The following is a 14,619-nucleotide window of genomic DNA, read 5'->3' as shown; positions in this document are numbered from 1 at the left end:
GAACCACTTTTGTATAGGATTTTCAAAGTGTATATTTTGCCTTTTGGCCTTGTATTGTGTTTGCTAGTCATATAGAATGATAGTGTTTTAGTCATATAGAATGATAGTGCCTCACTGGTATTGTCTTTAAATTCTGTGTTTTTGAAGTTTTGCATAAAATAAGTATTATAATTTAAAACTTAAAATAATATTCTCTATAAAATGATTCATGTAAATGCATCTTTAATGTATAATATTGTTCTCAACAAAGAGGGGCAGTAGGGAAAAATGAGCTTTATTTTGGAGCAAACCTGGTGCTGACTCATAAAATGCTTCTGAATGCAAGTGCCTGAAAAATCTTGATTGGGTATGAATATATTTTTTCCCACATAATGTTCTAGTGCATCTTTGACCACTTGTGTTGTTATAGCATGTGTGGATGCATTGGCAATTCACTTAACTTTTTAAATATTTACATAGTGGCCTAAAAGCTTGCCAATCTGTGTTTACTAGAATTCTACTTGTCAGTTTTTACATATGGTAATTAATACAATTGTAGAAAGAAAATGCACTTCAATACTAAAAAGTTTGAGACATTGGCAGAGACAACACAGACGAACAGAGTTGAGGCATCTTGAGTTTAAGAGACCTGTAACCTCACTGCTGTCAGCTTCAGCCTATTGCTGGATTGCTGGCGACTTCTGGCTGTCTGCTGACGAGAGCAAGTGGCCAACAGCTAGGGCAAGATAAAGCTCTCTCTGGTGGCTGCAGTTCTGCTGCTGCTCTGCACAGCATGGCTGAGCAGGATGACAAGAAAAGGACATGGGTACCATGGTCGTCATCGACCTGGGGACCACTTACTCCTGCTTCAGGGCGTTCAAGAATGGCCAGTGGAGATCATCTCCAATGATCAGGGAAAGTGCATCAGGCTGTATTATGTGGCCTTTACCCCTGAAGAAGAACATCTGATCCTCGATACAGTCAAGAATCAGCTCATCTCCAATTCTGAGAACACGGTCTTTGAAACCCAGCGGCTCATTGGCAGCACAGGGAATGACCCTTCTGTGTAGCAAGACATCAAGTTCTTGCCTTTCAAAGTGTTTGAAGAGAAACATAAACATAAACCATACATTCAGGTTGACATTGGAGGTGGGCAAACTAAGACATTTGCTCCAGAAGAAATCTCTGCTATGATTCTCACTAAAATGAAAGAGATTGCTGAGGCTTATTTGGGAAAGAAGGTTACCTATGCAGTTGTTACTCTATCAGCCTTTTTTAATGATGCCACTGGCAAGCAACCAAAGATGCTGGAACTATTGATGGCATGAATGTTATGAGGATCATCAATGAGCCTAGAGCAGCTGCTATTGCTTATGGTCTGGATAAGAGGGAGGGAGAGAACATCATTTTGGTGTTTGATCTGGGTGGTGGAACCTTCTATGTGTCTCTTCTCCCCATTGACATTTTGATGTCTTCGAAGTCATGGCCACCAATAGAGATACTCATCCAGGTGGAGAAGACTTTGACCAGCGTGTTATGGAACATTTAGTCAGGCTGTACAAAAAGAAGACTGGCAAAGATGTTAGGAAAGAAAACAGAGCTGTGCAGAAACTCCAGCATGAAGTAGAAAAGGCCAACTGGGCCCTGTCTGCTCAACTTTAAGCAAGAATTAAAATCAAGTCCTTCTATGAAGAAGACTTTTCTGAAACCCTGACTCAGGAAAAATTTAAAGAGAAAACATGGACCTGTTCTGGTCTACCATGAAGCCTGTTCAGAAAGTACTGGAGGATTCTGCCTTGAAGAAGTCTGATATTGATGAGATTGTTCTTGTTGGTGGCTCTACTCAAATTGCAAAGATTCAACAACTTGTTAAAGAGTTCATCAATGGCAAAGATCCATCCTGTGGCATAAACCCAGATGAGGCTGTTGCATATGGTGACACTGTCCAGGCTGGTGTACTCTCTGATGATCAAGATACAGGTGACCTAGTACTGCTTGAAGTATGTCCCCTGACACTTGGTATTGAAACTGTGGGAGGTGTCATGAGCAAACTGATACCAAGGAACACTGTGGTACCCACCAAGAAGTCTCAGATCTTTTCCACAGCTTCTGATAATCAACCTACTGTTGCAATCAAGGTCTATGAAGGTAAAGGACCCCTGAAAAAAGACAACCACCTTCTGGGTACATTTGATCTCACTGGAATTCCTCCTGTGGGGTCCCCCAGATTGAAGTCACTTTTGAGATAGATGTGAATGTTATTTTTGGGGGCGACAGCTGAAGACAAAGGTAAAGAGAACAAAAATAAGATTACAATTACCAATGACCAAAATTGCCTGACACCTGAAGAAATTGAAAAGATGGTTAATGATGTTGAGAAGTTTGCTGAGGAAGACAAAAGATGCAAGGAGTGCCTTGATACTAGGAATGACTTGGAAAGCTACGCCTACTCTCTAAAGTATCAGATTGGAGATAAAGAAAAGTTGGGAGGCAAACTTTCCTCTGAAAATAAGGAGACCATGGAAAAAGCTGTAGAGGAAAAGATTGAATGGCTGGAAAGCCACCAAGAAGCTGACATTGAAGACTTCAAAACTAAAAAGGAACTAGAAGAAATTGTTCAGCCAATTATCAGCAAATTCTATGGAAGTGTAGGCCCTCCCCCAACTGGTGAAGAGGCTACAGCAGAAAGAGACGAGTTGAAGACACTGATCTGCTAGTGCTGTAATATTGTAAATACTGGTCTCAGAACTTTCCTTAGGAGAAAACCAAGAGAACTTAAGTCTCAAATGTAATTGGAATCTTCACCTCAGAGTGGAGTTGAAAATGCAATAGCCCAAGTGGCTGTTTACTGCTTTCCATTAGCAGTTGCTCACATGTTATGGGGAAGAGAGAGAGGAGGAATTGGCTATCTTAAAAAACTGGATATAAAAATGTGGGTCAGGATGTGTGTTCACCTCAGAAATGTTCTATTTAACGATTGGGTCATGCACATCTGGTGTAGGAACTTTTTTCTACCATAAGTGACACCAATAAATGTTTGTTATTTAAAAAAAAAAAAATACTAAAAGTTTGGAACTGTCATAAAATAAAAATTTGTACAGATAAAGCTAAGGGATAAATCACTATCAGAAGCATTAAAACCATCTAAAGCCAAATAACTAAACTATATAATTTAAATTATAATATATTTATATATTATATATTATGTATTATTTATTATATACTACATATAATAGATTTATATATATCTATATGATATAAGTTGTTTATATATAATTATAATATAATCCATGTTTTATATATCATATTAATATTAATTATACTAATATAATAATTGTATTATTATCTTATTAATAATAGAAATTATATTATTATATAATTACATTACAATGATATGCAATATAATATAAATTAATATAAATCTAAATATATTATATGATATATAATAAATATGTTATAGATAATAAAATAATATTTATATATTTAATTTATATTTTATTTTATTATATGTGTATATAATATACACATATTTCATATATTATGTATAATTCATATTAAATACATATGAATCATAAACATTTTGATATGTAATATATAATTTATATAATATACATACTTATATATTTATATATTAATATATATAATTTATATACAAATATATAAGTATGTATATTAAATAAATTATATATAATATATTATGAATATATATTTATATATTAATATACATAAAATTTATATATATTTTTATTATATGTATATATGATAAAATAAATGTATTATATATAATATAAATTAGAAGGTTATATAAATATATTGTATTTAATTTATATTATATATGTATTATATAACATGCAATATATTTATATAATATTATAATTTAAATTATATAGATAAATTATGTCTTATTTGACTTTAGATGATTTTAATACATTTGATAGTTTTTAACCCCTTAACTTTATCTGTATAAATTTTTATTTTATGACATTTTTAACCTTTTTTGTATTTTTTATAATGGTCTAAAAAATGCGTGCTTCAGATATTTTTAATTTCAATGCATTTTCTCCTGACATTATGAGGGTTTGGTTAAAATCATTCCTTTGGATTATGCCTGCAATCCCAGTAGCTTGGGAGGCTGAGACAGGTGGGATCTCAAGTAGAAAGTCAGACTTAGCAATGGCAAAACTCTTAGCAACCCTGTCTTTAAATAAAATTCATAAAAAGAGTGGGGATGCGGCTCAATGATTGAGTGTCCCTTAGTTCAATTTCCAGTACTCCCCCAAAATCCTTTTGTATGAAATGTTTTGACTTATAAATCACTTTACCTACTTTTTCTACCTGGACTATCAACTAGTGAAAACGTATATGTCATTAGAATTGAGCAATAATTTATTTAAGTTCATTTTGAGAGTATAGTAAGTCACATTGTTTGCAATTTGAGAGATGTAGATGACTGAATGTGTTTCACTTATAAAATACCCAGTTTTTATAAACTAGTCCATTCCTGTTATTTTCTGGGTTTCATCATCTTGCCTAAAATATGATGTAAAAGGGACAAAAATAAAATAGCATTCTTGGTATGTGTGAACTATATTGTGAGTCAATGTTTTTGTATGATCATATTATACTTGATAAAAATTATATGTACAGGTTTATACACACATTATTATATGTAAATTATCTCAAGTACAATAAGTTATTGTGGCTTCTCTGAAATTTTTTCCTCTTGGAATATGATACTTTAAGATTATTAACTATTGACTCAGTGGTCAACACATGGGCTCACCACTTGACTATAATATGAAATGTGTTTTAGGGCATGTAATCTTATAGTTCTCCATAACATTAAGGACTAAGGAGAAATGAACAAATGGACTTTTTAATGCTAAAGCCAGTTTTTAGCCTTCTTTATACAAAGTACAAGAATCATATTGGTTTGAAAACTTAAAAATAAAATCAGAGTTAACATTTATTGAGCTTTGTGTATTTAGACTTTACCAAGTTGAAATTTCACAGCAACCTCTAATGGGTAAGTAAGCATTTTATAATTCCTGTGTTACAGATGAGGAAACTGAGGCTTAGCTAAGTGACATGCTTTTAGTTTTCAGAGATGCAGCAAGCAGAATTGAATCTCAAATACAGGGTTGTGAAATTTTGATTAGTGCTTCTTTTTTTGGGTACCAGAGAGCCACATCCAAAACCCTATTTTGTTTTTTATTTAGAGTAGGGTCTCACTGAATTTCTTAGCACCTTGCTTTTGCTTTTGCTGAGGCTGGCTTTGAACTTGCAATTCTCTTGCCTCAGCCTCCCAGTGGGATTACAGGCATGAGCCACTGTGCCTGGCTGGTTAGTGCTCTTAATGAATGTGATTACTAAATAATAGCAGGAAACACTGAACAATAGAAAATGCATCTTTTGATGTTTTTATTGTAAAATACACTTACAATTTGCCATTTAGACCATTTTGAAGTGTACAGTTAAGTAACACTAAGCATATTCACATTGTCCAAGGTGGCGTGTATTGCTGCGTCATCAGTTGACAGAAAGCAGAAGGGGGGAAAGGGATGTGAATGATGTGTGAAGCCTCTTATATAAGGGCATTCATTCTGTTAAAAAATATAGAGCTCCATGACCTAATCACACGTTTTGACTTATAAATCACATTACATACTTTTTCTACCTGTACTATCAACCAGTGAAAACGTATATGTCATTAGAATTGAGAAATAATTTATTTAAGTTGATTTTGAGAGCATAGTAAGTCTCATTTTCCCTTTTGCTGCTGTCACAATAGTGATTATCACAACATATACATTTGGGAAGAACATATTCAGACCATAGCAACTATGTTTAATACACTGTAAAGAGAAATCCTTCTGGGGAAAGAATGTTGGTTTAAATCATGTGGAACGTCCTTTCTAACTCTGAACTTAAGACTGTAGGATAAATAGACCTTGATTCTAGTGGGCTGTTTCCAAATATGTGTCCATTCATGGCAGTGCCCTGTGCTGATGCAGCTTGCATCCTGAGGTTTCAGCTACCAGCCAGGGATCACTGCACTGTGGCCCTGGTTCCCATCTCCATCTTGCTACTAACATGAACTGATGTCACTATTGGATTGTAGGATTTAAGGACTGTTGTGTAGTTTAAAGCTTTAGGTTGTTGATATTTAATTACAATAATTAAACAAACATTTAATGACAATTTACTATACACCATCACCATGCTAGATAACAGAGACAAGACAATCTTTAAAAACACTTTCTGGGCTGGAATAAAGCTCAGTTAAGTGCTTGCCTAACATGTGCAAGGCTCTGCATTCAATTTCCAGTACTAAAAACAAACAAAAAACCTTTCTGTATTTGTGGAACTTACAACTAAGTACTATCAGGAATTGGCAGCTAACTCTCAGTGGATTCTATTTTCACATTTGAAAAAGTCAGATTTGTTTAAGTACCATGTTTTCAAGAAAAAAAAATAGCAGAATGTCCTGTAAATAAAATCTGAGAATAGGAGTAAACTTTTAAATTGAAGCTAAAATTATATAACTTGTACTATTTCAAAAACATTATTTCCCATTTGTAAAATTCTTATCTTCCCCTTGGAACTGCAGAGTGAACCCTGGGGAGCTTAACCGCTGAGTCACAATCAGAGATCGTATTTTTTGAGACAGGATCTCACTAATTTATTGAGACTGGCTTTGAGCTTATGATCCTCCTGCCTCACACTCCCAAGCCACTGGGATTAAAGGCATGGATGGACCTCCCATTTCTAAAATTGTAATTATTATATTTGTGCACCCAGCTTTCGTTCAGGAGACTTTAATTGAAAACTCCTGAAGGCTGGGATGTGTTTCAGTGGTAAAGCACTTTCCTTGCATGCTGAGGCCCTGGGATTGAGCTCCAGTGCTAGAGAGAAGGAAGGAGAGACGGAAGGAAAGAAGGAAGGAAGGAAGGAAGGAAGGAAGGAAGGAAGGAAGGAAGGAAGGGGGGAAGGAGAGAAAGGGAGAAAGAGAAAGGGAAAAGTGAGGGGGAGAGAGAGGAAAAAGGAGTGGAAGGAAGGAAGGAACAAAGAAAGGAAGGCAGGCAAGGAAAAAGATCAGGAAAAGAAAATTATAATGAACACCAATTAAAAGGTCTTCTGCTAACCTACATATTAGTCATTCAATACAGGAACCAAAGCCCTTGTATAACTATTTAAATTAATTAAAATTCTACAAAATCAAATTTCACTATCTCAGTCCCACCACTTATTTCAAGAACTCAGTAACCACATGGGCTCATGGGCTGGTGGCTATTATACCTGACAGTGCAGTGCAGATACTGTACATTTCTGTCACGGCAGAAAGGTCTATTGGACAACACTGATAAAGAGGAAGCATCACATCAAGATACTGGTATTGTGAATGTATTAAAGAATATTCAATAAAATTAAACACCATACATATTAAAAAAAAAAAACACTTAGCAAATTGTGACCTACAAGAGGACATCCTGAAACTAAAAAAAAAGGACCTTCTTAACAAACCAGTCAAATTGGCAGCATCTCATTCATGATGTTGGCAAAATAACATCATTTGGAAAATAGCCTCTTTGCTGTGTATATACAAAAAAAGCATCATAATGAGTTTAAAACTCCCAAATCTTGTATACAAATCTGGGTTGATTATCAATTGAATATTACAAACAGAAAACCAACCAGGAAAACTAGTTCATCTAATGCATAATAGCACAGCACTAAAATAACAGACTGGAAATTCTTCCATGAAACAAAGCCACTGAGGGGTGTGTTAACACAGTGAAAGTTCTTTCTTGACTAACTGCTCAACAGGGGTCAAACTAGACTTTTGAAATTCATAAGGAATTTTCTATCTTTTTTTTGACTGTGGTCTGCTTTTAGTGAATATACATATGTTAATATACTTTTTTAAACTATATTTCACTCAATTTTTTCTAGTATATTTTTGTTATAAGAGTTCATACACACTGATTTAAAAAACTATTTCTTGCTACTGCAGTTCTAGATACTAGTAGAGCTAAATTCCAATTCATATATGAAAATAGGGTCCTATATGATATCTTTGATCTTAAATCTGGTATCAATAATCATAAAGTCTAAAAACCACTGCACTGAAGTTTAGTAATTCCTATTTATTACATGCTAGGCATTATACAAAGTGCTTAATTCCATTTATTTTATTTACTTCTGTAACAACTGTGTGTTAGGAAGTAGGTAGTATTAATCCTATAGCCTAACAGGCTGATCTTAGTTTAATAATGTGCTCCAAATTGTGCTCCCAATGAGTCCTTCAGTCAGAATTTGAACCCAGCTAGCTTCCATTAATTTTATTATCCCAAGATCTAGAGTTCCTAATGAAAAATATTAAGAAAAGATAAGTTAAAATTTTTAATTTTGACTGCTTATTACATACCAAGTAATTCTAAGCCTCTTCCTTAGTAGATCATTAAGACTACATGCCAACATATCTCCACATAGGAGTCAGTCTTCACAGAGGAAGGCAGGTAGGGCTAGTGCAATGGACTTGTCCAGGGAAGAACTGGAGCAGGAGCTGAGCCAGCACCCAGGCACCTGGCTGCAGAGCCTGCACTCTTCATGGTGCTAGAAGTTCTGCAGGACTGTAAATATGTTCTGGTGTTTACCATCCAACCACAATGGCTCAGCTCCCTTCTATCAATGTGGAGAAGGGCCCAGGACAGCAAATCACATGAGTAGTGCCTGGGAACCAGGGAAGAGAGGCCAGCAGCCTCAGGTGAAGAAGGAGGTCAGATGAGATGATGACCTGCAAATGATGCTGGTGTGCACCTGTCTGCAAACCACTGCCCAAGGATGTGGGAGAAGGAGCAGATGGCAGGGATGAGGACCACGGGATATGAACAGGGCCATTGGAAAGCCATCAGACCACTGGCAAGGCACACAGTTCTACTATCTCAGGATATATAGTACATAATAAGAAATGTTGATCTTAACCAGGTGATGGTGAAATGTACTGAGAATTTACTAGGTGAGTTACTGTTCTAAGCACTTTTCATCTCAACAAACTCAAAGGAACTCCCAGTTGATCTACATAACAGTCGGCCCTTTCTCATTCTATGATTGCAAGAAGAGTTGTGGTGCCGTGCATGGCAGAGCATGGTATCTGGGGTGTTTAGTGAGTTATTCAATGAAGCACTCTGAACATAATACTGGGAAGCCTGAGATGTTCTGCCTTAGGCAGTGGGGGTAATGAGAGCTGCCACAGTCCCCTCTGATGTAGAAAGCAGAACACACTCCTCTTGCCCTATGCAGGAAAAGTCAACTCATTCATTCGTGTACATATGTGAGGTTGAGAACACATGCTGGGCATAGGCAGGTGGCTGTGTGTTTAGGGAGCTGGAATCACACCGATGCATTCTGGTAGATCTATCCCTCTAGGTAGACCTCCAAGACCCCAGCATCTGCCCTCTGAATGGCCATCAACCCAAAGAGGAATTTTGAAAGCAACACACACACACACACACACACACACACACACACACACACAGAGAGAGAGAGAGAGAGAGAGAGAGAGAGAGAACACCAACCGACTGACCAACAAAAAAAACAGGTGTAATTCAGAGCAGATGATTCCTCCCTCTGATCTTTCAGTTTCTCATCTGTAGAATTAGAGGCTGAACCAGGATTTCTAAGGTTCTCTCTAACCCCACCCTTCCATGATTAACTTTGGTGATATGGGTATCTAACCCCTTCCTAGTACCCCATTTTCTTATTCTACTCCAGGTCCCACTAACAGAATGACAGCTAAGACATCAAACTCCACTGTATTATTTGAAGAAGGTAGAATAAATCATCCTTTTTCCAGAACACTCTTTTCATCTGTTCTTGGATGCTAAAAACTTCATAGCTATTTTATCTTAAGAATTCTCATCTGTAAAATGAGGGATTGGACCAGCCCTTCTAAGACTAATTCCCACCTATGTAGGCTCTCTAACTTTTATCTAAGCAATAATTTTGGTTATTCAATATCTCCTTACACTGTGTTTCTACAGAGCATGTGCTGTTATATAAACTTATTTTATGAATCTGAATATACATTTGCTTCCCTAAGTCAAGGAAGACTTCCTGAGGGCTCAGACTTTATGCAAAGACTGCAGGCTGCCCATCCCTATACCTCTTCATCTTCCATGGTAGCTGCAGCCTGAAACTCAGGTGGCCAGATATTCCCCCATCCCCAGACTCCCTGGTTTTCAGGTTGCCCTGTACCTATGACCTGACCTACAGAAAGTAAGACCCCCATGTGCCCTTTGCAGGCTAAATCCCTGCTCCCTATCTCTTATTTTCCTATGTCTATGAGCTGAAAAACTGACCCAGAAGCCCAGCTTTGATCACAGCCTATTGCATTGAGCAGAGATATTTGCAAACCTGAAACCTGACAATGTGTGCAACAATTATCTTATTGGAGCCAATGCATTCTGTGGTCTCCTTACTACAGCATCTTAGTTTTAACTAAAACAGAAAGCAGAGTGGTACACATATGACAGTGTCTTAAAGGTCATTATGTTATAAATAGGTAGAGAGAGGAATAAAATTCTTGCATTGCAAGAGAGGCACAGTGTTGGAAAAGCCATCTGCCTCCATATCCTTAATATCAAAGGACAGACTGTTTTCTTCAAAGACCTATTAAGACGTTTCAGTCAAACACCCACGCACACCTTTGGTCAAGATCAACTGAAGGATGCCATGTTCTTTTCCCACCAACCAACATTTTGCATGGCTTAAAGAAAGCCACCAGAGAAATCAACGTGAAGTTCCAGACATCAAGAAGCAAAGGATAAAGAAGACTTAAGACCTATGTCTAGGAAGGAATCCTGAATGTGGCTATTGGAACATGCCACTGATAGGAAGTAAAGAAACCAAAAGCCTGCCAAGTTGTTATGTAGGAATTTACTGTTCAAGACCACACCAGGTCTAGAAGAGCCAATGACTCTTCTGTTCTTAAAATGACTTCAAATCTAATCTCATGATCAAGAAGAAAGTCAACTATGAAGATCCAATGGGTGGATGGTGGTCTCACATGATGGTGCACTTGCTAATGTCCACTTGGCGAAAGCTGTCGGCAGACAATAAAGGGACAATAAGGAAGACCCAGGGAGTGAGTACACAGAGTATGGCACCAGGGTCAAGGATTCTTCCCAGTAACTAGGATCAGGGTTTCCACTGGAAACCTCCTGTGTTAGTCAGATTCTTGTTGCTGTCATCAAAAAAATACCTAACAAGAACAACCGGAGGATAGATTTATTTTAGTGCTGAGTCCATTACTTTGGGTCTGAAGTTAGGCAGAACATCACGGTGAAAGGGCATGGTAGATGAAAGCTCCTTAGCTGCTTATGGCAACAAGCTAGAAGGGGGGGGGGCGGAGAGGCTGAGGAAAGAGGTAGTCCTCATGGCCACACCCTCAGTGACCTACTCCCTCCAGCCATGCCCCACCTGCCTATAGTCACCACCTAGTAGTCCATTCAACTATCAATGGATTAATCCAGCAAATGGATTAATCCACTGATGAAGTCTCAGCCCTAATTATTGCCTCAAATCTCCAACTCTGAACCTTGATGCACTGGGGAATCACTCTTTCAACACATGAGCTTTTGGGGGGACATTCCAGATCCAAACCATAACAACAGATCTCCATGATTCCCACCCAGCAGAACCCTATCATTTCAGTGAAACACTGCTATCGCTCCTTCACTTTTCAGAATGGAAGCTGTTTTGTGAATCTGGGAGTTCTGCTCCATCTCTGTACACTGTGCAAGGACGTGTTGGAGCAATGGGTGAGGGATGGTGATGGGGAAGGGTAAAGACTACTTATTTTATTTTTTAGACCTCTGGACCATGAACATATTCAGCTAGACTCACAAAAGGAGAACTGAGCAAGATTCCCAGATCCTGAACTCTGATCTGGATATGATCACCAACAGGATTTGGGTTGATTTCCTTGGGGCAGGGTAGAGGATGTCATAAGAGGAGTATGGACAGTCATTGGGTGTCCAGAGGAGCTGATAGTGGAGGTGCAGACTGCCAGATGACCACCAATAATGCCTTTGCTCTTTGTAGTAATAAAAGAGAAGCCTGGCTCATCAGTGGCCAGTCCACATCATTTCCCAGCCTTCCTTGAAGATGCCCCCCCTCCCACTCTATGAGGTAAGCAGAAAATGGATGCCATCAAAATCAAGCAGGAGGCTGGGGGTAGGGGACAGCCTCCTCCTGTCTCTTTTATTCCCTGAGGGTCACAGATGGCCAGTTGGATGTGGTTCAGCTTAGACTCCACAGAAAACATGCTAGGCTTAGGGAATGGCAGAGCCTCCCACCAATCCCAAACTCAGGATGCTGAGGAAGAGAGAAAGAGACTTTCATTCTTTGGATGCATTTTTTGGATCTCTGTTAAAGCAATTTAGCATACCATCCCGAGGGGGCTTCACCAGCCAATCTAGCCCACTGTGCTTCAAGGTATGAGGGGACCCAGACACTGCAGCCTTGACTTGGGTTTTCTGCCCCTGTTTGGGCTCTCTAGCATAAATTGCCTTTTCTTTCCATGAGCTTTGCTCCTCTTCTTTCTGTGTGTTGCTTGTTCATCTTGGAAGTTCATTTAAATTCACTGAATCTTGATTTCCTAACCTGTTGAATGTGAGCTCATATTGTAGATAGGGTTGTACAAAGATCTGTAAAAGAACTCATTTAACTGAACACTTACAATATACTTCGTGCTTTATAAAGGCTCTTGCTTATTAGATGCAAACAACACATCCCCATGGGGTTGATCTTAAAAGCAAGCCCCTGGCTTTCACATGAGGAAACTGTGGCAAAATCGATGTTAAATAACTTGCCGGAAAAGGTACACGACAGGAGAGTGCTTTGCTTAAGCAGGGATGTGATGTGATGGATGTGCCCGCATCTTAAAAGCCCTGGCACTGCGGGTCAGTGTGACCTCTAGGCCTGCAACTGTGGAAGGGCTCTGAAGCAGGTACATTCTGAACAAGGCTGTCCACAGAAGCACAGGGTCTGGGGAACTCTACTACCATAGCAACTATTCCTGGTCCTCTTTGGTCATCTTTGATCAACCCACAACCCACAACTAAGTGGGAAGAAGTCCTTTGCTGATATCAAGTCCCTTGATAGTGTGATGAGCTCACACTATCACACTCACATATAACCATACAGCTGTGAGAGCTGCTTGGCACTGTGCCCACATGCCAGTCCCTGGCAAGAGCATTGTTCACCAGTTACTCTGCATTTAGGCCTAAAGTGTCCCTAGGAGGCTTCAGTGCTATTCTGGACTCATTCCTCCTCTACCCTATCCTCAGTATCCTCACTGAAATGCAGCCTAAAATTGTGCTGAATCTTAACTTTGGTCCCTTGTGATCTCTTGTGACACCCTCCTAGGTCAACCACTTCCTCCCCAAAAGTTCAAAATGCCTCTGAAAATGACTCTTCCTGCTTCATTCAAGCAGGCACATGCCCTCCCGCTTCTCTCTTCTGGATCCTCCATAGCATCCCAGCGATAAGGCTCCCCATGCCTTAGTCATTCCCACCTCTCAGAATTCCCAAGGCAGAGGGAATCTGCCTTCTTTTGAGTCCAGATCAAATTTGCAAAGGAAAAGTAGGTCTTGAACCCAGGATGCCACGTGGTTTTCTCACCAGCTCATCCTCTCTCTCTCTTCCTCACACTTCCGGCTTCTTGATTCCATGACTTCCTGCCACTGGCCTCCACCTCCCCCCGCCCCCCCCCCCCAGGGAATGCCAGGTCCAGCCACGGGGACCTTTGGGGCCACTGTTGCTCAACCAGAGCAACACCTTAGGAGCAAAGGGATCTCTCAGCCAGTTAGGCTTTTGTTACCTTATCAGGACCCATTATTTGCCAGGAAAAAAAGAATACATACTCAGGGTTTCCCAGGAAAATGCTCCCATTGCCTGGGACCTTCCGATACAGCCTGCCACACTCCATTCTCCTTTCCAGGATTCATGCATGGGGTCATCTCTAGGGAGCACCTCCCAGGCTCTGCTGGAGGCCTGTGATGCAAGCTCCTGATACCCCCAAGGCATGGTTCTTGTTGGGCATCCTACCTTCCACTCCCTAGAGCATGACCAGAGCATGAGACTGCCCCAGTCTCAAGGCCCCAACCCAGCACGCTCCTCTTAGGAGATGTTCCCCACAGATTGTTCCCACCCCTCATAGGCACTGGCAGGGAGAGGAGGTCAGTCTTGAGGAGATACATGACCAACGGAGACGGGGATTCTGGAGAACCAGACCTGACTATCCCCCATCCTCTCTGTGCTCAGGGATTCCCCCAGTCAGTAGCCCCTTCCTGGGTGGTTCTCAGACAGATAGTACTTTCTGACTTCTTCATGTTGGGGGAAGAGGAGCTCACACTATCACATTCACATATAACCACACAATCGCATGCATCCATCAAATCACACACATGCACCACTGCACACACCCCCACACAACCGGCAAGACCACCACCATCACACACAACCAATCATACACTCACATCCACATGCAATCACACACACTCAGACATACAACTGCATATTAAATCACATCTGCACTCACAAACAGACACAGTCACATACATAAACACAACCACA

The 14,619-nt window shown here is 39.4% G+C and overlaps 1 pseudogene; it reads left to right on the top strand.

Moving 5' to 3' along the window:
- The first annotated feature begins 201 nt into the window (after nucleotides 1-201).
- On the top strand, nucleotides 202-2,696 carry LOC143404343 (endoplasmic reticulum chaperone BiP pseudogene; annotated as a pseudogene).
- Nucleotides 2,697-14,619: the final 11,923 nt, after the last annotated feature.

Source organism: Callospermophilus lateralis, chromosome 7, assembly GCF_048772815.1.
Source record: "Callospermophilus lateralis isolate mCalLat2 chromosome 7, mCalLat2.hap1, whole genome shotgun sequence".
NCBI classification, from domain to species: domain Eukaryota; kingdom Metazoa; phylum Chordata; class Mammalia; order Rodentia; family Sciuridae; genus Callospermophilus; species Callospermophilus lateralis.
This window is presented reverse-complemented; position numbering and strand designations above follow the sequence as displayed.